Genomic DNA, 25424 nt, shown 5'->3' on the forward strand with positions numbered 1-25424 from the left:
CCAGGGGTCAATCTTGGGAGGAACTTAATTGGATAAGTAATTAACTTAAGTAATGAAAGTTTGGTTTGCACAAGAGGTGAAACCTAAAACATGACTGGCTAATTTAGGGTCATTGCCTTGCACAAATCCAGGTGACTGGAATTTCAGCAAACCATTATTAGTTAACTCTGGATTCCTATGTTGCATGAACACAGCCAATAGAATCACATTGCAATTTGCACCATGCCATGATCAATTCTGCCCCATCCTGGGGATGAAATGAAACAAACCCTGTTTTATAAAAGTATTTATTTTGTTTATTTATAACATAAAATTTAACATCACCTCAGGCATGACTAAATTCTAACCTAAATGACAATCAGACCAAGAACTGATAGTGACAGTATATTCCATAGTACAAGGCTGAGATCTCCAGCCTATCATCCCTTAAGGTAGCTTCAATAAATGACAGTGCAAAGCTACCTTTTCCAGTCTACTTCAGGTTCTTCCCTGATTTTCCATGGTTGCTAGCATGACACACTTACCCGCAGTCAACAGAACCATCATTTATCCAATCTTCTAGGTTCACACGACAGCCATACAGCTGCCAGCTCTGGTTTGTAAAAATCAGGACGGCTACTAGATGGGTGAAAAGAGACCCAGAGTATTGCAGACCAGAGTTAATAGCGTACCTAAAGTTACGCAACACAGACTAGGCCAAAATGTGATTGGCTAGTTTGCGACCCCGTTTGCCATGTCAACAGAGTCACCATTTAGAAGGAAGGTTAGAAAACTTATTTGGCTCCTTTTCAGTAAAGAAAGGGCCAGCAGAAAGAGAGCCGCATCCAGCTCCAAAACTGCGAATAGGAAATTTGGAGCAGGGAGTAACAACTAACCCGCAAGCAGCCACACGTATCGGCACTCCTCCGCTCCCCCTCCCCCTCGAATAAAGGGGAGGCACCAGCCCACATTCCCCACCCCTCAGCTCTGCTGCCCCTCCTCCTCGTTTTCCAGCTATAGAGCTTGCGAGAGAGAACGAGAAAGCGGCAGCGATCGCCTTCGGAGAGTTTTGCGGAGAAACTGCGCGGAGGGAGGGGGGTGGGTGGGCGCGGGCTGCAGGAAGAAGCGACGAGGGATCCGGCACTCTCCTTGCTCCTTAACTGCTTCCTACTTTGCACGGTAAGAAAGCACTCTCAGCTGCGGCGGGGCCTTCTTTTGCTTTGCTCGACTCGGATGTAGTAACACCTCTAGTACTAATAAAAATAGCTAAAACGCCGAAGGAAGAGGAGCTGGGTGGTTCGGGGGCTCCCTCTTCTCACTCGTCTTGGGAACGCAGGCCGAATCGGGCTACGGAGTCCCCGAACGGGGCTCGCGGTGCCCTCGGAACGGCTCTGAAAGCGTGGGGTCTTCGTTCCCAACAAACTAGTTGTGGGTCCGTCCAAAGGCTTTTCCTTCGGTGGGGGTGAGGGTGTTGCTTTCGGCCGTGGGGCTCAGACCCTCCTTGACCCAGTTGGAAAGAACGGAGGTTGCAAAAGGGGGGCGGCGGGGGGAAGAGAGGCACCCAAGTGGAGGTCTTGGCCTGCCTTAGCCTGGGTCCTTCCCTTGAGGAAGGCTGCCTGTGAGTGTCAGATTCGCTGCGAGACGGCGACTCCTTAGCCTGAAACCTTCGCTCCCGTCCCGCGGGAATAAAAAAATTGCTAGGCTGGCCATCTGCCGAGATGAGGCTTCGCCGAGAGGGGTGCCCCTGGCCATTAGGCTTGTCAGTGCAGTCGCGGGCGGGGGGCAGTCGATCGATCCTGAACGAATGAATTAAACCGCTGCTACCTTTGAGGAGGAAGTAAGTGGAAAGCATTGACAAAGGAGGATTGGCATTTCCTATGCTTTCCTTGAAAGCGATCTCTTTTTCATTGTGTATTTTGCTGGACGCCTTGGGTCCTTGTAGAGATGCTGCTGTGGTGACAGTTGACAGCCTCTTCTCTCCCAAGCGGGGTAAATCGGAGGAGGAATGAAATGTGAAATCGCGGAGCCAGCGGTAGAATTCCTCCCCACCGCACGCCTCTGCTACCGAAGTGCTTAGAAGTTGTTAGTTTTGTCACCGAATCATTTATTCAAAATATCTGGGGAAATAAAATAACTCTGTGACAGAGCTGAGGTTTGTAGGCAATAGAGCAATGTAAAGTATATTAATGGTGCAGATCCCAAATTGTGGGTGGCGTTACAACCATTAAAACTGGGTGTCAGTTTGATTTAGGAGGAATGAACTTTTCTAATTACCCAAGTCTGTCCTGGCAGATTCCTTGCCCAGAAGTACTGTGTATGTTTGTACAACATTCTTAGCCATGCTGAACTGAATTACAGCTTACTGTGTTTTCATGGGATACTGAACCTTAAACTAACTGCACAGGTTGGTTAGCAAAACACACTGGGATCAAGATGACTGACTATTTTATGTTTCAATGAGCTGTGTCAACATAACCTTAGTGAACTTTAAGAAATAATTCTGGAATATTTCTAAAATACTGTCCTTTATCTTGAATACCCCATATATACCTCTGCAATCCTACTAAAGGTGGTGATGCAGACAGGATCATTTATTGATTTCAAATAAGCATATTTAAAACTGCGTCCATTTAGGTGATCCTGTGCTTGCTGAGAGTATGACTGGCTTCAGTCTCGCTTGTGTGTGTTTCTAGAGTAAGGCTGGGCTGGGGCAGGTCGCATAACATAGTAAATCAAAATGCAGCCAATTGTGATTTATTTAGTAAAAGATGTTTAAAGAAACCACGGGTTAATGCAGTGTGTGATTATTTCCTGAGAGTGCCTCGAACACCACAGTCCCACACATGTTTACTTGTAATCTTGTACCACTGTGTTTGGTAAGAAAGTGTTTGGTTTTCTAAGAATGTGCAGTAGCCTAAGGCCAGTGTCCCACAAGGCATTATACTATAATCAGGCAATCACATTTCAGCCTAGCGTGCTGTGTGAACCCAGCCCAGAGGCCTGTGGAAGGGAGCAAATGATGAAGGTAACATCATGCTGTTGCAACACAAACTCCACCCCTTTTGTACATGTGTCGTGATGCCACACTCCATATGGAAGGGATGAAGTTTATGGTGCAACACTGCTTTTTTTTTTAAATTGTGACAAAAACCTTCAATCTTGTAGATGTCTCTGACCCAGCCTATGTGATAAGTATATAGTTAAAAGATGTCTATACCCAGAAAAATGGGTGCTTTGAGTAATAATTTAATAAACCATGGTCAGTTAATCATTTTGTTCAAGTTCAGCCATAGTCTGAGGCTCATTAGTTTGGAATGTTGTCAGTGTAGGATAAAAACCAGACAGTGGTTACTTTTATAAAGTAACTGGTTGTCAGTACAGCTTTTTAATTAGATTTACACATGTGGGAAACTGATTTACAACCTAAGTGATCTGAAAGTAAATCCTATGAAACACAAAGATACTTTCTTCCCACCAGGTGTTTAACTATGCTGTAAGTGCTTCTTATGAAGGCACAAGAAGTTCAGTGATGTTTACTTTCAAGTTAAATAGGCTGAAAATTACAGACCTAGCGAATATTTTATTGCCATTAATTGGAGTTCATGTGCACTGTTCTTCTTTTTAAGATCCCATATTTGATGTTCTTTTGTTTTTATTGTTATCTGGCAATTTCTGTTTTTCACTGTGATTTATTTTTTCTCATATTTCCTTTTGGTGGGGAAGGAACAGACTATTTGTTTTGAATACTAAGGATGAATTTGGGGACAAAAAGGAAAAGAAATGAGCAGTGCTATGAAATGCCAGATCAGTGTATTGCCACCAGGTTCTGAGCCTAGATTAGGGTGCTCACTTGATCTCTGTGAATGGCGAGCAGCCTAGATCATGGGAAAGATAATGACTTCTCCTGTTGTGCCCATCCGGATTCTCAATGAAACACCAGCAAAGACTTAAATGTTAATCTTGCCAGAATTAGTTTCAGTAAGATCTAACTTAGTTCTTTCTGAATATGCTGGACCTCGGGTTTCATTATCTGGAAAAGACCAAGCTAGGCATTTGTAGTCTACCCAAATATCTCTCCATTTCTAGGTTCCTATTCTGGCTATTTTGAGGATTCACACATAGTACTCATAGTGGGATAGACCACCATCTGGGCTGGTAGAAAAGGTAATGGATTTGAAAGGCAGGAATTTCATCATCAACCTAAGACCTGGCCGGCTGGCTGGCTCAGGGCTTTTTAGCCACCTGAACAGCCACAAAGCTTTCTTTGGTAATCCAGTGACAAGAAGGGTTGGAAAGGAACAGTCCAAGTGTTTTTTGTTGGTTTGTTTGTTTTTGCGTCTGTGTGATAATTGTTATAACATAATTTTTGTTATGTTCATATAACTGTCTGCTAAGTTACAGTGTAAGCTATTGGCGACTTTATCCTCCCTAACAGTAAAGGATTGTTTTGGATGATATTCTACCCTTGGCACAAGATGGATTCAACTGTCCTGGGTGATTTTCTTGCTAGCATGGTTAGTACTTTTGCATCCTGCTGATTAGAATTTGGAATGAACCCAAGTAATCAACATGATCATTGTTAGACATTTTTTCTTACTGGTTAGAGCTGTATTACTTTCCTAGTGCTCCAGGGACTTTGGGGCAATTAGTGAGTAAGGAAAATAACTGGAATGCAGTTGGAGAAAAACTTAACAATTCTAAAAAACACTAGCTAGAACCAATTTGGAAGCTTACGTGACAATGAAGAGAATGGTAAAGTTGTACTTCTCAGCAACCATTGTGTTTGCGTTTAGTGGAATTTTTACTAAATGTAAGGATCCTTTTTTATTTTGGCCTTCAGGCAGATTCAGTTATCCTTGGAAACCAATTGTAATAGCCTTGCTAGGCATGTTGCAGATAAAATTACCTTTGTTTGTCCCAGTATATTTGCAGTATGTTCTTAGAGCTTCGTTGGTCAATAGTTTGGGGCAAGAGTTTCAATGACTGAAGCTGAAAATGTGCTGGTTGTACCAGACTCTTGGCTAGATGGAAATGACTGGCTGGATCTGGAAAGTAAGGAATTTCTTTTCAAAGGTAGGGAGCTGCCTTGAGGGAGGAAACATCTTTTCTTAAGCCCAGTGTTCACATGAACAGTTAAGATCTTGGGCTCATTCTTAGGATTTACCTCCTTGTGAGGCTACTGCTGTGGAGATCTTTTTTATGGCAGCACACAAATTATAGGGTACTTTAGGATATTTTTTAACTCACTGGATTTTTATATTCTGCTTTATCCCACCATTTTATTATTTTATTAGTATATGGTTTTGTTAACTTCTTTGGGGCATAATAGAAAGTGAGAGATTCTAAACTGTTACTTAGAATTAATTCCATTGAATTCATCTAATGCACTTTCATTGAAATGCATTCAAAACATTGGCCTGAGGCTCTACTCCTGAATGTACTTATGTTGAATTTATTTGCATTTAATTGTGTGAGCTAACTAAAAGAGGCGTAAAATGAAATGTATGTTTGAAGTTGACTGTAAACAGGTAATTCTTGACTTACAACCACAATAGGGACTGGAAAATTCATAATTCAGTGGTGTGGCCATTAAGTGAGGTATCACATGACCACACCCGATTTTATGAACTTTTTTGCCACGGTTGTTAAGCAAATCATCTCAATCATTAAGCGAGACATCACATAATCTCCATTTGTGACCTTCCCTGCCTGCTTCCCCATTGACTTTGTTTGTTGGAAGCTGTCTCAGAAAGTTGCAAATGGTGATCACATGACCCCAGGATGCTGCAGCCATCGTAAATACATGCCTGTTGCCAAGCACCCAAATTGTGAACATGTGACCTTGGGGATGCTGCAACAGTCATAACTGCAAGGACTAGTTATAAGTCACTTTTTTCAATACTGTTGTAGCTTTGAATGGTTGTTAAATGAATGGTTGTAAGTCTAGGACTTACCTGTATAAGAAAGTACGAGCATAATTAGAAGCCACTATGTTGTGTCACTGAAACAGAATTTATTTTATACATACATGCATACATACATATATATCATTTATATGGCTGCCCAATTTGGACAATGTAACTCTGGGTGGCATACAAAAAATCCCATAAGAAAAAAAATACCCAAATCTTAAAAACAATATCTGTTTTTTGCTAGTATTATATCTGTTAATTGTTAATATGTGATCAGGGACTCAGATATATTAAATGTCACCTGACAGGCATTCATCCTGACCCAAATGTCTAAGGAAAGAGCCAGATCTTTGATGCCTTTCTAAAGGCCTACAGGGTCAAATTTAGCTATATATTGTGGGGGGAGGAAAACATTCCAAAAAATGGGTACCACCATGGAAAAGGCATACCTCCTAGCTCCCATTAGATGACATTGTTTCAGAGAAGGGACCTAGAGCATGCCCTCTCTTTTGGAGCATATGGGATGGGCAAATGTCATTGGGAAAAGGTGATCCCACAAATAACCTGGTGCTGTGCCATGTAAGATTTATAGCACATTTAATTGCACCTAGAAGCCAATAGAAAGCCAGTGCAACTCACAAAATATTGGTGTTACATGGGCATATTAAGGAATGCCCATAACTGCTTGAAGTGCTGTGTTTTGGACCAAGTGTACTGTAGCTTCTGGATGATCTTCAAGGGTGACCCACATATAGCAGGCATTACAGTAGGGATGACTAAAGTGTAAGTGACCATCAGGGATCTTATACTTGACCTGATATGTAAATATATAGACAATAACATGGTCTTGGATTGAAAAGTAGGAAAACAGTTCACATGCTTGCTGTTGCCTGTCTCCAGTACTGTTTGGAGGACTGGACCTAATTAGTAACACTGGGCACTTTTTCCCTAGCTCTTGGGTTCCATCTTTGTGGATATTACACAAGGATAAATCTCTCTTCCTTCATGTTCAGAATGTACATGGGACCATTGGGAGAACAGATTAAATTCCATGAGTTGCAGTATCATTTGTACATTGGTATTGACCACTCTTTTAGTGTGTTCAGATTTAAGTGGGATTGTGTGCTGTCCCAATGTGGTCCTAATATTTTTATCTAGAAGATTGTGAGTGTCTTGAACCTTAATCCTGATAAAACCAAACTATCAGTGTTAAGGAGAGGGAAGCATCTGAGAGAACTGATACAGGAGGATGGTGGTATATCATTCTTGGGAATCCATTATAAGATTGTGACTGAGGCTCAAGGCTCATTATCACAACAGATCACTCCGTTACCATGACATCTCAGTTGTATGCTGTGGCCCGGAGCTACTTCTGTTACCTGAGGTTGTTTAGTCAGATCTACCTTTTTCTCTCAACTGTTGACTTGGCAATGGCAGTGCATGTTTGGTAATCTCTAGGTTGGACTGTTGAAACTGGATCTCTGACAAGCTTCTTATGAAGCAAATTCAGGAACTTCAGGTTGCACAAAATACAGTCAAAACTTAGTTCTATACACTCTCATGGTTTTGGAGCTTCATGCACTGCTTCTGGCTTCAGTAGTTCAGGGTTCTATTAACTATATATGGAGCCCTCAGTTGCTTGATCCCTGCATTCTTATTCATTATCTTATGTCTACCTAGTTTCCCAGGCAAACTCAGTTATAGCCTCAGTGTTCAGATGGTTTCATGCCACCAACTGGAGTGGGCAGGAGCTAGGGCTCTTTCTTTGAAAAGTTGTACAGTTCAATCCACAGGTTACACCCTGTGCCAGTAGAAGTCATGGAACAAAATGCTTCAGGTATGTGAGCTAAGAGGCTTATATTTCAATTTTCCATCATTTGCTCAATTCAGAATTAAGAGTGCTTGGTATTCTTTTCCAGGTAAATTCAGTAACCAGATTAAAATGCATTTTATTGTGTGAATATTAAAGGGAAAAATGGCACATTTGAATTAAAAAACCCTACACCCACAGTGTCCACATTGAAGTTAAACTCCATAATAAAAGAAAACAAACTTAGGGCACTGAAGGTACACCCTGAGTTGATTGTATTTACTGAAGGACATCAACTGTCATTGAAAGATTTGATATCGCTTATCCCTAGACACTGCTTAATAATAGATCAAGCATTGTTAAAGAGGAATACAGTACCACTGAGTTGAATGGATTTATAGCAGAGGATGGGAGATCTCGGCTAATTTGGCTCTCATGGCCTAAAGGTTTCCCCATTGGATGCAGCCTTTTTCCAATAACACACCTGTTTGGTTTGGAGTTCTCCTGCTTGCCAGAATATGGGGGCAGGTGATTCTGATCTTACCTAGTACCTTTTTGAATTCGTCTTTAACATGCCATTGAGTTGGAATTAAAGTACAGCTGGAGGACTACAAGTTATCCGTTCCTGAGTTATGGGCTCATGATAATCCATTGTAGTTGTGATTTGCTGAGGGAAGAACCAAGGTCTTAGCTTGATTCTGGGTAAAAAAAATTATTAAAAAATGAGAGATACAGTATAGTTTATAAATTAGCCTATCATAACTACAGGGAGCCGTAAAAAATTTTTAAAAAGAATTCTCCCTCATTATTTACTACATGAACAATAAGGATTTGCTCTCCTCTATTCACTGGGCACTTTATGAGTTTTCCAAGATTTCTCAAAGATAATACTAAGGATTTGACTGTCCAACTAGTTCTTCAGTATCTTAGGATGCACTTTTAGTTCTAGAGATTTATGTGCTGTCAAAGTGGAGATGTAATTTCTGACTGTTTCTATCAGATTTTAGCAGCAGTTCTGCCCCTTCATAATTTCTTGATGGAACACATGGCTTTTTTGATAGAGAAGAGTTGAGTAGGTTTGCCTTTTTGTTTTAACCTGTTAGCATTTCCTCTTCATCATTTAAGCAGCTGGTATACTGATTCTTTCCTTTTTATTTTGAACATATTAAAAAAAAACTTTCTTTGCTAACTTTAGCTCATTCTGAGCTTTTCTTTCCTAATAACTTTCTTTATTGCTCCTTTATGACTAGATTCTCTTTGCATTTCCTCTGTGTGTTCTCTTTTGTTTTCAGATTTCTACCAAGCTTTTGGTGTAGTTACATGGATTTATTTGGCTGATCTCTATTTAATTCAACCTCATTGGTATTGTTTGCAATTACTTTTGCTTTTACTGTCTTCTTTAGGTACTCCCACCCTTCTGGAGTTCCTTTTCTTATTAGCTACTCCTCCACAGTATCCTATTTATCATTGCTCCAAATTTATTTTTTAAAGTCCAAGATACATGTTTGGCTATGCTCAGTTTTGGATTCAAAAACTCCAGCATTACATTCTCATATTTGCTCAATATTTTTGCAGCATCAACTTCCTCAAATGAACCTTCCCTGTAAATTAATGCAGACAGTGGTAGTGCATGAATTCACTCTTTATTTGAATATGGTCTTCAGTGAATGTTCAGCAGAGGACCACATAGATTTTAATCCAGAGAAAGGTACATGTAAGTTCATCTGTGAAGTTTAGTTTTACTTAACTTTTATGCCTAAATTCATTCCATCTGGTTGTAAATTCGTGAAATTTGCACAAACTTTTATATGCATCTTTGTGTGCGCTCTTCCTGGCATGGGCATTTTTGAATATTTTTTTTCCAAATATACACATTTTTTTCAAACAGTTTTTCCATATATAATGTACTTCTCTTATGCTTTTCCTAATATATATATGCATTGATGTACATTTTAAGTTACAAACTGCATTGTAAAATTAAGAAATAACTTAATATTTTAGTTTGTACCAAGTTTGGGAAGTTTGAATTGGGTAAATTCACATTACACTGTAAAGCTAATAAATTTCCTCTCCATCCCTAAGTCCAAGGGTATAAATATAACCTTCATTTTTCCTCTTTTGGAAAGAAAGCTTAGCAAGTTTTTAAATGAGAAGAGCAGTCAGCAACAACTAACTTAGGCAGGTTTGGTGTGCTGTTTCATCAGGAGAGATCTTCAGGTACCTTTTATGGCAGCTCCATGACTAAACCTTAATTAACTTCGGCAGTAAAAAGTATTGAGGATTGGCTGGATTCATACATTATGTTAAGCCATAATTTGTTTTGCTTGTTTTGGGTACATAATGCCAAAAGTCAACAAACTGTAATTAAAACATGCCTAGCTTAGAGTTATGCATGAACCGGACCTATGTACCAATAGAAGAGAATATGACCTATGTGAACCAGACCTATGTGAAAGCTCTCAGTAACTGATTCCTAAAATGTGATTACTCAGAAATACTTCAGTAAATTTACTCAAGGCTGCAGCTTAAAACTCCATCTCCCCAAATCCTATTTTTTTAATCATTAGTGATTCTGAAAGCTTGCAAATATTTGTACACATCTTTGCTATTTGTAAAGGCAGTATCAGACTATAATTCAAGGAGTCTCCAACTCAAATTGTCATGAGGATCTGATGGAACTCATTCATTAGCTCAGGGGCTATAGCATTGAAGCTGTTTCATTCATTGATGTAAGTCTCTAGTGAGCAAAAAATGAAGAAAATAAATGTATGTTTAACAACATATATGATATTCTTTTATTAAATAAAAAGAAATGTACTGCTTTAATGCTTTTTTTTTTTTGGCCATTTCACTCTGGGCACAATTTTCATTAACCAGTACATGAGAAATTGGTTTGCCTTTTGTTGAATTACATAGCTGTAGTTCTCTTTAAGCCTCACCTGTTTTACAAGGCTGTCATGGATGGAAGGTGAGAACAAAGCAGCCTCATTGGGATTCATGGTTGACAAGATGGTTGTCCAGCCAGTGCTGCACTGGTACCCCCCCCCCGCCGAAATCTGGGTGCACCTCCTAGGTGGTTGGCAGGGAGGAACAAGCAGCAGGATGCAGCTGGCAGGGGCTGCGCCAGGAATCCTGCCAGGTATTTTCCCTTCCTGGTCAGGTTTGTGAGGAGTTATTGCAGTACGTTGCCACTGCTGTTGCTAACTGTTTCTGAACCTCTTCCCCAAAGCAGGAAGGTGTTCTCCTCCACCCTGGTTAACAACTGTCAAGTCTACGGGTGTCCTTTGAGATGACAGTCTTGCATAACTTGCCCTTCTGTCCCCTACTCTTCCAGCTGGGTAGCTGGAGGGAAGCCACCAGGAGGAAGGTTACAGACAGTTGGGCAGCAGGCAACTGAAGTGCCTGTTCCACCTCTTCTGTCCAGCTCCTTGCTACCAGTGGAAGCCAACAGACCCTGGCCCTCAATATAGAGCTACAGGGGCCTTCCCTGCCCAGGCGTTGGGCCACGCTTTCTTCTTAGCAGGGGTGATCTGTAGAGCCTGGTCAAGATCAGCAAGTTGCTGCTCCTGGTTGTTGTTCTGCTGTGTATCAGTGAAGCATGGACTGCAAGTTGGTGATGCCTGCTGTTGGGATTATGTTAAACAAGAAATTCTGAAAACTCAAAACTATAGTTGCTATTTGATTAAAGTTTTGGACACAACGTATGTGTTTGTAGTGGAAAAAAAAGTCCAGTTAAACAAACTTGCATTAACACTAAGTTAAGTGGAGTTTTTTAAAAGTTCTTTAGATGCTTTAACGTTGGAAGTTATAGAGATGCTTTATTGTGAATACATTTATCCTGGATCTTTTAACTTAGGTTCTTTATTGCAGATGTTTTATTTATGCTTCTATTATGGATATTTTAACATCTGATTTTAAGCAGCATTAAGCGATGCAGTCACATGATTTTTCGATTTACAACCACATTGCTTAACGATGAAGTTTCTGGTCCCAATTAGCATCATTAAGCAAGGACTGCTTGTAATGTCTATCACTATTGCAGCACTATTCGGTGTACTTCCTTTTTCAGTTGTATTTTGTTTAGGTATTGTTGGTCTAAGACCCTGATAAAGTGTCTGTGAGGCCTGGAGTGGTAGATAAATTGCATAAATTAAAAAAAAACAACTAGCTATTGTGCAATTTCAGTTATTGCAGTTTGTAAACAGTAATTAATAGTTTTGCAGAACTATGGTTTAGTCAGCTCAGTTACACGAACAAACATTGCTTAAGGCGAGTGCAAGTTCATCTATGACTGGCATGAGTGTCTGGGAGGGGAAATGATAAACCTGGGTGACAACATCATCACAAAAATGCCATGACTTCCATATTTGTTTTGGCCATTGGAACACAAATATGTAAGGGCAGTACAGTGGAACCTCGGGTTACGAACGCTTCTGTTCACGAACTTTTCGGGTGACGACCAGCTCCGGCTGCAAAATTTTGCTTCGGTTCGCGAACTCTGCCTCGGGTTACGAACAGGATATGCGGCCATTTTCCCTCCTGTGACACGGTCCGCGGCCATTTTTCCTCCCCTGACACGTGGTCCGCTGCCATTTTTCCTCCCCTGACACGTGGTCCGCGGCCATTTTCCGCCCCTGACACGTGGTCCGCGGCCATTTTCCCGCCCCTGACACGTGGTCCGCGGCCATTTTCTGCCCCTGACACGTGGTCCGCGGCCATTTTTCTGCCCCTGACACGTGGTCCATGGCCATTTTCCGCCCCTGACACGTGGTCGAAGGGAGGGGGACTCTCCCTCCAAGCAATAGCCGCCTCCCTGTCCTCCACGCCAGAACGGATTAACGGTAATTGCATTGAACCTTATGGGAAAATTTGCTTTAGGTCGCAACCAATTCAGGTCGTGACCAGAGTTGCGGAATGAATTAAGTTCGTGAACCGAGGTTCCGCTGTATTTGCTTTATGACATCAGCACAGGTGTGTTGTCATTTTGGCATCATCGCAGTTTGCTTTTAATTCTGTTGGTGACTCCATAATGAATACTAATAGTAGCAAAGCCATGTGGAGCTATTAGGAGATAAGAAGTGAGCTATCACATCTTGAACTCTGTAGACCAGTGTTTCTCAACCTCAGCATCTTTAAGCTGTGTGGACTTCAACTTCCAGAATTCCCCAACCAGCATGCTTAAGGTTGCTGAGGTTGAGAAACACTGCTGTAGACAAACACTTTCTTATTTAAAAAAGTCCTGCAAGCAGTATGAATAAAAGAGGGGTGTCTGCAGGGGGATTTAAAAAGTCAAGATGCCTCCATGTATATCCCTGAAACAATATGCAGGTAGTCCTCACTTAACAACTACCCTGTTTCGCAACAGTTCAAAGTTACAACAGCACTGAAAAAAGTAACTTTATGACTGGTCCTCGCACTTAACAACTGTGGCAGCCTCCTGTGGTCACGTGATAGCCATTTGCACATTTCACAGCTGGCTTCCTACAAGCAGAGTCAATGGAGAAGCCAGCAGTAAAATCACGAGTAACTGTCACGTGATGTCTTGCTTAATGACCGAGTTGCTTAGTGACAGAGTTGCTGGTCCCAACTGTGGTAATTAAGCAAGGACTACCTGTAAAAGCCCTTTGAGAGCTGGGCTTTCTTATCAGGCACAGAATATTATATTTCAGTTTGGAAAAGAAAAAGAAAGAAGAAAATAGAAAACGTAGTGGAGATGAAGACTAGAGCTGGCTGGCAGATTGGAATCCTGGGGGAAAAAAGAAGAGGGTGGCAATATTTATACACATATATGATTTAAAGGTCCAGAAGTGACAGAAGGCATATTTCTACCACTGGCATTTTTTATTGCAGGTCTAGACGTTTGCTTGAAGATATTGTCTCAGCTTTATTTTCTTATTATAGATTTACATTTTCATTTTTTTAAAAAAACCTCTTTCTTCACATTAAAAAAAAATAGAAGAGAATTTCTCTTCCCCCTAGTATTGACAATTAGAAAGCTGCTGCAAAAACCATTTTGATGGCTGGTTAATCTAGCTGCATACATTTGGAAGAGAACATTTTGTATTTTGGAGCAAACACCAGTTATCTATCTGTTTGGCACAGCTTGTAACCAAGAACACATTCTACCAGTTCTTTGAAGATACATAGTACACTGGTTTCTTAGTACAGGAATTTAGTTTCCCTTCCCCCCCCCCCAAAAAAAGCTCTCTGATTGATTGTGACTCCTTTTGATTTCCCTCTACCACATGTACATTAAGGACATCTGAAGTCTCATTAGCATCTGGTGCTTGTGGAAAGCTGATTGACTGAACATTCTCATCCTTGAGCTTTGGAACTTCTTCAACTTCTGTTGGTGTATTTGAGCCCAGAGTCTATTTAATCTATGGCAAAGCAAAACTGGTTTAGCTAAAATTAGTCTCCAAGTTCATCATACAGTTGGATGGGGCAACTTGGATCTAAGAAATACTGAATGCAGCCATACATATAAATACTGTATATCTGCTAGTTAGGAAGATGTGGAAATGGAAACTGATCATTGCTAGTTTATATGAAACCATTAGACTTTCCAGCTGTCTATAAGGTTTCCATTAAACATTCCACATTCCTTGGGAGTAGCTTTTAGCCACTCTGTACCTTCCTTTTGAACAGCCACGGTTGAAGCTGGCTCCCAGCAGCCAGCTGGTAAAAACACTCCCTGCTGAGAATGTATTCTAACATTGTCTCCAAGGGAAGAGCTACTTCAAAGCCCTCCTGGCACTTTGAAATAGCACCTTCCTGAGAATCAGGTGACATTATTGATGGTGAGCAGGTTTGGGATTTGGAGGTGGATCTGGGAAAGATCCAGCCCTTGGGGCTGATCCTATTCTCCACTTTTACTTTAGTTGTTGATTTGTTTCATTGCATTTCAGACAAAAAGAAAGCATTTACAGGTCTTACTTTCCATGTATAACTTTTAAAAAATGCAGGCCTATTTTTATTTTTTATTCAAAAGATCTGCTTTTGAGGTATATGCATTTTGTTTTAAAATTTCAGTGTATTTTTAAATTTGGATTCTCTCTGGCTAAATATTGCTAAAATTAGGGGTAGGGGAGAACTTTGTCTTTTTTTAAATAAATCCCTTTTTTGTTTGACTAAGTTTTGCTTGTTTCTCTGTTCAGAAGTGTAATTCTGCTGGCTTGGTCAAATTCTGAATTCTTCCTACTTACATCCATGGTTATGATAAATTGGATCAACTTCTGAATTTTTCCTTTACAAACTTAGACAAAATTCTTTTCTTTTTTCTGTTCCTTTCCTATATGATTATGATAACTAGAGCCAAATTCTGCCTTTCTTCTCTGCCTTTTTTCTCTGTTGCTTCCATATCCCTAGTGGCTTTGTAGATGGTAGCCCCACATTCAGCCCAAGCACCCAGTAGCTCCCATTGGCTGTTCTCTTGGAACATCCCCTATTTCTAATTTGTTACAGAACAGCCTACCCCAACCTGGCACTTATAGCTATGTCTGAGTAGAAATCATATCATCTACCTGAGGATGATGGAAATTGTATCTGCTTAGATCTGGTTGTGTTGCAGAAGGCAGCCCTAGGATAATGGCACAATTTTTTCATAAGAAATGCTTTATTCATTTAAAGCCAAGGCACTCAAGTTATGTGATAAGGAGATAGTTCAGGACTTGAAAAGCATCTGGAGGGGTGAGGTTTGTCATGCTTGCTGCATTTTTTAGCATGATCTCCTACTTTTGGGAACTCTGACCAGCAGCTGGAAAATGGAGTTAACTTTCAGATGGCCTTGTTGTTATGCAGAAGAGTTGGCCTAAGAGAAAGATGTTGTTGCTGTTCATTTTGCTATTAAGTTTTAAATTATTTTTTACTCTGCTCTTTGTTAACAGGGTAGCCGTAGCTGTTTTCAGTATACAACAAATGCAATATAATTGGAACTAATCAATATTGAAACAAGATACAAATTAAATCAACAGAATCTAGATAAAAATGCATTTAGAACAGCAGCAGATAAGGCAGTTCAGCTAGATTTGCATGTTGTGCAACGATAATATTGGTTTTAGCTTAGTGTGTTGTGCAACTTTTGACATTGTGGTTTGTAAGCATTGACTGCTAGATTTACACATACAGGTAGTCTTCACTTAATGACCACTATTGGGACCAATGCAGTCATTAAGTGGATCATCATCTGACTGGACCCAATTTTATTACCTTTTTTGCAGCGGTCGTTAAGCAAATCATATGGTTCCCCACTGATTTTGCTTGCCAGAAGCTGGCTAGAAAGGTTGCAAATGGCAATCACATGACGCCGGAACATTGCAACCATCGTAAGTGTAAGCTGGTTGCCAAGCGCCTGGATCGTGATCACATGACCATACAGGCACTGCAACGGTTGTAACTTTGGGCACTAGTCATAAGTTACTTTTTAGCACTGTTGTAACTTCAAACAGCCACTAAACAAATGGTCATTAAGTGAGGACTACTTCTACAGTGGTTAAACAAAAGATACCTTAGTGTGCTGTCCGAAACTAGCTGTTTGGTGAACTCTCTTACCTTACTGTATTCCACTATTTCATGTTATTTCCTACAGCCCAGCTTTGCCTGCTTGATGCTTGAATCCTTCTACAAGGAATGTGGACCTTGTGGCCTTTTAGTCCCAACAGATATAACCAGTGTGGCTTATGAAGAGGGTGTGGTGTTTTGGCTTTAGCAATGATCATAGCCTCAGTTATCTGCAAGCTAGCTGTAGCCTCTCACATTCTCCCTTTGTCCTCTTTTTCCTTCAGGCCCATTTTGGAGTCCAGACAGAATTGTCCTGGAATCAGCAAACCCGGGTCTGGATCCTGTGAGCCCTGTACATTGCAGAGGGATATTGGGGGACTTGTAGTTCAGTAGTATCTGAAAGGCTATATATTCCCCAATCTTGTTTTCTTGCAGGCTGTTGTTGGCTTTTTCTGCCAGCTTTATTATGCTTTAGAAGAGAGCAAATATTAGCAGTGAATGTTTTTCTTTGGCATCTCTCAGGTGAGCATTTATAAAAAAAAGTATCACCAGAATAATTGTCTGTTGGGAAGCTATAAAAGACAAGAGAATTCTGTATGGAGGAAAAAAACAACTCAAAGATTTAATAAAGGTTCATACGTTGGAATCATTCTGCCTCTAGATTGAAGTCTGATCTTCTATACATTAAATTCCCCACATGGAGAATGGATATAACCTCTAAAATGTGAATCGTAAATTGTTTTCACATAACATAAAGCATATGGTCTATAATATTTTTGGGTTGATGAATACATTTTGAGAACACATTGTGGGCATTCTGTAAAACAATTGCTAGTGTGGAAAGGCTTGCTTTCTCACCAGGTGGCTATGGTGAGGATGTTAATTGGATACAAATACTGATTTACTAGCATGCGGTATGCCGTTCTTTCCTGCAGCATGAGTCCTACTACCCCTGATTTCTTTTGTACTTTTCCTGGGTGGGTAGGCACACTCCCAAGTAGAGCACTAGACTGCAGCGGTCCATCATTTCTATTTTCTGAGAAACCAAGTAGCCTCTTTAATGTCTACAGCATTCCTAGAAATAAACAAGAGGATTGGGGCTGGTGCTTTACTTTGCAGCATATCAGCTTACCATATATATATGTGTTCACATTGAACATTGGTAGGTGTTGGAATCTCAACATTAAATGCTAACATGGTTTGCTTGATTTTGGAATACTGTGCTATGTAAATCCACTTATTGTGACATGGAAACTCAGTTGATTTTAGCTTATTCAGTAAAACATGGTTAAACTAATGATTGCTTACATAGCATCCATAATCACATGATGCCAAAGTAACAAAACATGCATTGTAACATCATGATGTAAGCTCTACCCTTTGGTAGTTTTGCTGTTGCATGCAAGTAAGGTTTGGGATGTGCATTACAACATCACAGTGTGCAGTGTCACTTGCTTTCCCTTGCTTGCTCCCATGGATACCTATGATTGCTTATATTAGTGTGTTATGTGAACCCAGGCAAAATGTGGAATAATCTCCTTCCACACCCAGTCATTGACTAGGTTTATACATTGAGTTAAACCAACATGTAGTTTGTTTGCAGTTTAGCTTCTTGTGAGAACCTTGCCAATTACAATCATTGGCTGAACTGTTGTTAGATAATCTGTAGTAATGATGTGTTCACCAATCATTGCCAAGAATAGCTTTTCGCAACCTGGTGTCTTCCAGAAGTTTTGAGTCTGCATCTCCCAGAATTCCCAGCCAGCATTGCCCTTCTGATTTGTAATGAGAAGAGCTGTAGTTCATGCTATCTAATTATATAGTTCGATACAGCAATTTATGGAAGTGCCTGGCTGGAAAAGGGGAGGCTGGATTAGAACATTATAGCTGGGATGCAATGATCACTTGTACCTGAAGACACAAAGATGGACTTCTCCCCTAACCAGCTATCTCTACTTCAGTCAGCTCCATGGCAGAAATTCAGCTAATTCTTCCATGTGGAAGAATGGCTCAGAGTAAACATGATTAGAAGGCCTGATTACTTAAACTAGATGTTTGTTAGTTCAAACTGTGTCTGGAACAAGAAACGGGCATGGGCTGCAAGAATCCCCACCAGCTGATTAGCATCTGCCCACTTTGTAGCTATTAAAATCACTATGGGTTGGCAGGAAGCAAATTGCAATCCTGAAGTGCATAAGTAGTTGTATTGATGTTTAGAGGTAGGGCTTCTTTTTAAATGAATTTTAATGTCTGTAAAGTGAGTTATTAAGACATTTGATTGTGTTTATTTTACTAAATAATAGTCCCTTGTAATACCTTACTCAGGCAAAACACACAGCAATTGGAGCCCAAAATGTCACAAAAATATGAAAGCTCTTTTATGACTTGGTCCTCATGAACATGCTATCTAAACATTTGATTGATGTGGGCAATTTTACTTTCAAGCTTTGTGTTGTAGTCTAATAACACTGGAGTATTTTGTAAGCACTCCCTGCTGCCTTCCTCCTTGGTTTCTGTTAAATTACAAAATGGGGTGTGTGTTTGTTTTTGTTTCTTGATGATAGCTAAGAATCCATCTTGAGCCTAGTTAATTTGTCACCACAGTGCTGGGTTGTTTTCCCTTAGTGCAATTCTCCAGTATTTTAGCAGCATTTCTGTGGAGAAGATTGCTGGCAGAATGGATAAATGTATAGATGCAGTTTCAATAGATACATCTCAGATACAACTCCCATTAAGCCTTTGAGGTAGGATCAGTGCTATTAAAATGAATATTAGATTGAGATTGATGCATATCTTAGAGGAATTCCAATGTTAATTGTTATTAGATATTTTATACAGATGAGCAAGTTAATAAGAAAAAAATTATGGCAGGATAAAGCCCATAGAATATCTTTAGGTAAACTGTGGCTACTTTATGAAGACTGGCTTAAACTCTGGTTTAATGTATAGATTTTCAGTGATATTATTGGGTTTTTATTTTATCTATTTTTTTTTTGGAGTGAGGCTGAAGAGCAAATGTATAACACCTTTGAAGTCTTGGCAGGTTTTAGGATCCAGTTACTAAACTGGGACCATTGTTGCTTGCTTTGAAAGCTGCTAGGCATATTTGGTTATTAATAAGTAAACAGTTATGTTTTGATTCCAAATAACATGAGAAAATGTTGCTATGATGTAGCTCAAATTTGAAAATAACAGGAAAGAACTTTTGTTGGAAAGCTTGGGCCGAACAAGGGATTAATTACTTGAAATCAGTTGATTTATGATAGTTGATTTAAAAATTTGAAGATATTGTATCCTGAGTGTGATTTACCTCTAGTATATGTTATCAGTATACATAATTGAAATATGTATTACCTAAACAGTATGGCTTGGATGCTTTAGTAGCCTCCAAAGTACCTGCAGTTTTAACTTTTTTAAGAAATGCAGTGGTTTAATGGAAACCAACAATTAAATTTTATAAGGTATTAAAATATGAAATGAAAATCAGTATTAGTAACATATTTGAAATGTGGAAAGAAGAATTGTAATATCCAATTCTGGAGAATTGATGGGTCCAGGTCTTTATGTAAAATACACTTCCTATGAAATTCATCAGAAAATATTTCATGCCTTTTGAACCTCAAAGAATATTTAAAAGGGGATGGACATTAGATTTCTTATGTTGGCAATGTAAGAAATTTGAAGGTTCTTTAACTCATTTGATTTGGTCTGTTTTGTTGTATCTTTGTTTTAGCTTCAAATGTCTACATACGTTACTACAATTCTGGGAAGAAATATTATAGTTAAGGATCTAGTGTAATGTGATGTTGAATTCTTAAAATACAGAATTTGTCATCTCATTAAGAGCTTTGGGGTATGGAGCAGAGGCTAATTTTATGTGATTGGAAAGAAAGTTACTCTCCTGATTTTAAGGAATGGATCCAGGATATGAGTTAACTATTTTTGAAAAGTCTCTGTGTACTAAAAATGAGAAGATGATATAATATGTTGCTATATGGTATAGATTTAATGATAAACTTAATTATTGAATTAATTTTATATGGGTACTTATAATTATTTGACCTTTTACTGTTAATTATAGGAATTTTGTTATGTAAAGTTTATTTTAAACACTATAATATATTTAAGTTTCTTTTCTTCACTGTGTAATCATACATCACATTTTTGGTGATGTAGACTTTTTTGTACATATATGCTTCAGTATTTTTAAAAAATTGAAACATTTGCTGGCAGAATGGACAAAATGGTTCCTTATTGCACAGGGACCCACTCTCTGGGGACTATCTGATGATCTCAGGAGAATGAACAATGTCATCTACCCTTCTCTCTTCCTCTAGTTTTTCCATCTGGAAGTCACCAAAGCACTTTCTGTGAGTCAGACATTGGTAAACAGAAGTTATTGTGCCTGATTTCAAACATTCAGAAAACAGAAAAATGCATAAATTTGTCATGATGGCTTTAGAACAACTGTTGTTTGTCAGAAAAATATACTCTCCTCTGCTGTTTGAAATTTCAAAGTATCAGAAATTATAGAAGCCTTATGCATAGCAGGGAATATATCTATCTTCATATGTGCTTTGGTAAAAAGTTTTTAGATTATTTTGTCTATAATGTACTGTGTTTTATTTTTGAAAAAAGTTAAATTATGAATGATGTTCTGTACTGTTAATTTCTAAATTGGGCAATATGTTTGCTAATATCTCTGTGACATCAGATTTCAGACTTTGTGAGAGGGTTGCTTAATAAAATGAAAACACAAAATCAGGAATTTCAAATTTTTGGTTGAAGATAAAGTGAGAAAAAAACCCTTGAAGCATTATTCTTTAGGTCAGGAAAAAGGACAATTGCTTTCCTTTGCAAAAATAGACAAACACATACACATAATGCAAATGAAAACTTTGCTTGATCACCCCCCAACACATGGCTGCTTACTTGGAATAGATCACCCAAACTATAAAGTTCTTCTTTCCTTTCACATTTGTGTAATTGATTTTTGAAATTTACCATATTTTTCCGTCAATAAGACGCCCCCATGTACAAGATGACCCCCACTTTTCCAACCCAAAATTAAGAAATCAGTATTTTAAAGATAGTGCAGAACACATTTTTATTTAGTAATTAGTTAACATTTACCTGATACACTCGGTGGGAGGAGGTCCAAACCGTCTCTCTGCAGCTCTATTTCCATGCTCTTTTGCATAACTGATTACATTCAGTCACGAGTGAAACTGCCGATAGCTTGTCTCTGCAAACAGACTTCCTCTAATTGGTTTGTTCAGCATCAGCTGACATCAGTTACATAAGGCTCGTGATTGGAGGAAGTCTGTTTGGGAGACAAGCTATTTCACTCGTGATTGGAGGCTAGCAATAGGAGGAAGCCTGTCTGCAGAGACAAAGTATGGGCAGTTTTGTAACCGCGCGGTTCTCTCCTCGGCTGACTTCCTTGAATAAGACGCCCTTCAATTTTTAGCGTAAGGATTTTAGAAAAAAGTATCATCTTATAGTCGGAAAAATGCGGTATGTCTTTTATTACTGAGAGTGGATGTTAGTTTTAATGTATTGAAATATGTTTTAAAATATTAAATTTAATGAACATTTCACAGCTTATAGAATTCTTGCAAATTAAGTGTGTACTGTACAGTAATTAAGGTAAAATTATATATGTTGTTACCCAGTTCTACAATCTCATGGATTGAAGAGCAGTTTAAAGAAAGAATGGGCTATCCCTGTGGAAGGAACAGGCTTGCTCTACCCCTTATCTGTTGTCTCTTGAAGGTCTCCCAACCATTTGGAGCAGATTTGGAGATCATGGAAAAGATGCCCAGGGAAACCAATCTGTTGGTTCTGCTGCTAGACATAATTAAATGCAACCCAGTTGTTCTGTGGGCAGAAGCTAACCATTTTGTTAATACTCATAACTCATAATGTCAAGTTGCACCATTAGTGTATGTATACACAGTCCTTTCTCTGATTCGTTTTAAATAGTTACAGTACTTTTTACAACCTGTACATTTCAGAAGTCCTCAATGCTTTGTGCCTTTCATGTTCTCGGACTAAGCTATAATACTGTACTGAGAATACATTTGAAATCAAGCAGTGGTCAAGTTCATCCTTAATGAACCCTCTTTTTATTGTATGCATACAATGATGTTTATAGGATACACTGAGCCACAGAGTAGCCAACTACATTGTTACTTAGCATGTTGTGTGAACTTATCCATTCATGACTACTATCCAGCAAACCAAATACATTTTCTCATTTTAGGTAGGAAACAGTTCCATTGTTGGAATAAATGGCCTTGTTCAAGGTGGCACGCTCTCTGTTGGGGAAGGAGTCAGGGGGACATCTTCAAGGCCACTATGAGGAATACTCTAAACAAACTCACTTGAATTGATGTTAGCCTTGTGAGGTAGTCCAGACAAGAATAACAACCAGGAGTACTAGCTCTAACTTTATTGTAAGGTTACATTAACAGAATCTTTCAAATTTGAAAGTACCCCTCCCTTCCTTCACTTTTACTCTCCCGAAAACTAGGGAGGGTCTCTTCTGAAACACTTTCACCACCCCATCTCCTTTAGAATAAAATTTGGTTTATCAGACTGTTGTCTATGCTGCAGCCCTCCCTCCCAAGGTCATTCCTGCATACCATTACAGATTGGGAATGGAAGGCATGGTGTTGTGGTAGTTTTCCTCCTTTCTCCACAGCCAGTTCCAGTAGATATTGGCAGGCAGGACAGGTCAAACTGGAGGCCTTTGACTTGCAGGGTACTGAAGGGCTTGACACAGTCTCCACTTCTGTGTAACATCTACATGAAGCCACTGGGTGAGGTCATCCATTGACATGGAGTTAAGTATCATCAATATGCTGATGATATCCAGTTTTATATCTGAACTCCAGGCCACCCAAGTGAGGCTGTTGAGGTCTTGTCCCAGTGCTAGAAGGCTATCAGGGTCTGGATGGGAAGGAACAGGCTTAAGACCCTGAGAGCACTAAGTGGCTTCCTGTTTCTGGTTCTCCATTTTGAACAGGGTAGCACCCTCACAGACCGAACTGGTGTGCAACCTGGAGATCTTTCTGGAATTGCAGTTTTTGAAAGAGCATGTGGCAGCTGTGGTAAGGGGTGCTTTGCCCAGATTTATCTGGTGCACCAATTGTGCCTTTTCCTGGACTGGGAATTCTTTTTCACAGACTTACCTTAGTCACCTCAGCATGCAAATTATTGCAATGTACTCTATGTGAGTTTCCCTAGAAGACCACCTGGAAATTGCACCTGGTCTAGAGTGCAATAGCATGGGCTATCATGGATATACCTTCATACATCCATGTAACAACTCTGTCAATTGCATTTTGGCTGATTTTGTATATCATGGAATGTTAGGGTTTTTAAAATCATGATTTGATGAATAAACATAATGTGTTCACATATAATCCTAAACTAACATCAGAACAAAACATAGCTTCACATAATGAGTGAACTTCAAGGTTCTATTTTTAAATCAAGTTAACTCTTTAACTCCTAAATTGCTAAGAGAGCTCCATATTTGTTCACAGTTTTTGATTCTCTGTGTAGTTAGCCTTTGTCTACTCTATATTAAAAAAAAACCTGTAGCATCTCAGTTTATGAAAAACAAGCTGATAATGAACCCTCCTGCAGTCTTTTTTTTTTTTTTTTAATTTCAGTGAAACTTAATCCAAATAAGTCTCTGTAAGATTGCAGTTCTAGTTACAATTGTGTGGTTTCCTTTCTTCAATTTTGAGACTGGCCTTCACAGTTTCCAAGTGCAAATGATGAGTGCTGACTAACTCTTTATAATGTTAAGAAAGGGAACAGCTGCTTATCAGGAGAATTGGATTACTTGTATGGGACACTGAAATAGGTGGGTGACAAACTGTTTCCAGTTGTTAATGGTGTAAGAAAAGAACATATGGAGGAAGAAATGCTCAAATTTTTTGATGAGATTTAAATAGTTATTAACCCCCTGGTCCCAAATAAACAACTTTTTATATAGGTTATCAGTTAATATGTATAACAATGATAAGTACATAAATATCTGCTTTGGTAATACAGTGAAGGTAACTGTTTCCTGGCATCTGACTATTTCTGTCTCAAGAATGCTTCAGTTACTATTTTTATATGTCTGGGTTTTAAAGGGCTCTTAAAGTAGTTTTAAAAAATCATGAAAAGATGAATCACCACAATTAAAAATTAAAGGTTACTTTCAATAATCTGTAAAACTGGAACTTTAAATACTCATTTTTAAACTATCAATGTACAAGGAGATCAAGAAGCCTTCATCTAAACTGAAGAGCCTACCTAAAGAGCCAGGTTTTCATCAGTTGCTGAAAGAGAAACAAAAAATAGCAAATTGCAGGGAATGACTTACAATGAAGAACATATGATCTTGTGTCCCTGAAGATTTTCTGTATGGGTCAAGATATGGTATACAGACACTTAACTTTGAGGAGCAGAGGAAAGCACATAAGATCAGATCAGAGGTCTATCATGTGCTGCTCTCTTCCCAGGATAGCAAGGCAGATGCTTGTAGGAAGACCCAGGAGCACTCCCACTAAACTTCCTGGCATATTGCTAAACTTCCTGGCATATTACTGCTGAAGTTAGTGGATGGATAATAGTCCTCATGACTAGTAGCCACTGCTCTTTGTGAATCTGTACACTTCTTAAGCCATGTAAGTTGGTGGCCATCACTGTGGAATAGCTTCTTTTTAACTGCCCTGAATCTCCCACTATTTAGCCCCTTTAGGTTTGGCTGTTATTTTGTCTATATTATACATAACTCAACATCTCTCTCATGCCCACCTTTGTCACTGTTTCTAAAAGGTTTTCCACATAGCACCATTCCACCCTATTTCCTCTCCCCAGTCACTCCAAACTGTATGGAAGCTGATGGTGGAATTGTCTTGACACAGGATGAAGCCAACCTGCTTCAAACACCATGAACCAATTAACATTTCCATCCAGCTGACAAATAGGAGAGGTAAAAACTAATTGGCCAAGCTCCCATCAAACAACTCTACAATAACTTAAAAATTTGCTACGACACTCTCCATGTTTTCTATATATACGTACGGTTGTCTGCTCATTTTTGTCATGCTGTCACTTTTGAATTTAAAATCCCACTGAGAGCTACAAGGGCGGAATATTGAGCCTTGCAGCCAGGAGTTTATCAAGGGATTACAGCGGCAGAAAAGAGTTTATCATAG

The 25424-nt window shown here is 39.3% G+C and overlaps 1 protein-coding gene across 14 annotated transcripts in view; it reads left to right on the forward strand.

Moving 5' to 3' along the window:
• Nucleotides 1–1006: 1006 nt before the first annotated feature.
• Nucleotides 1007–25424, forward strand: part of GREB1L (GREB1 like retinoic acid receptor coactivator) — a 183866-nt gene continuing 159448 nt past the window's right edge. For 11 of the 14 annotated variants that reach the window (XM_025165066.2, XM_025165070.2, XM_025165068.2 and 8 more), the window contains exon 1: nt 1007–1158. The gene's annotated coding sequence lies outside the window, so the exon portion shown is untranslated. The remainder of the gene's footprint in view (nt 1159–25424) is intronic. The other 3 variants (XM_088130742.1, XM_025165069.2, XM_088130744.1) reach the window with 1 other exon arrangement.

Source organism: Python bivittatus, unplaced genomic scaffold (assembly GCF_059951505.1).
Source record: "Python bivittatus isolate LINGU-HERP-01145 unplaced genomic scaffold, Pbiv_v1 ctg000840_np1212, whole genome shotgun sequence".
Classification (NCBI taxonomy): domain Eukaryota; kingdom Metazoa; phylum Chordata; class Lepidosauria; order Squamata; family Pythonidae; genus Python; species Python bivittatus.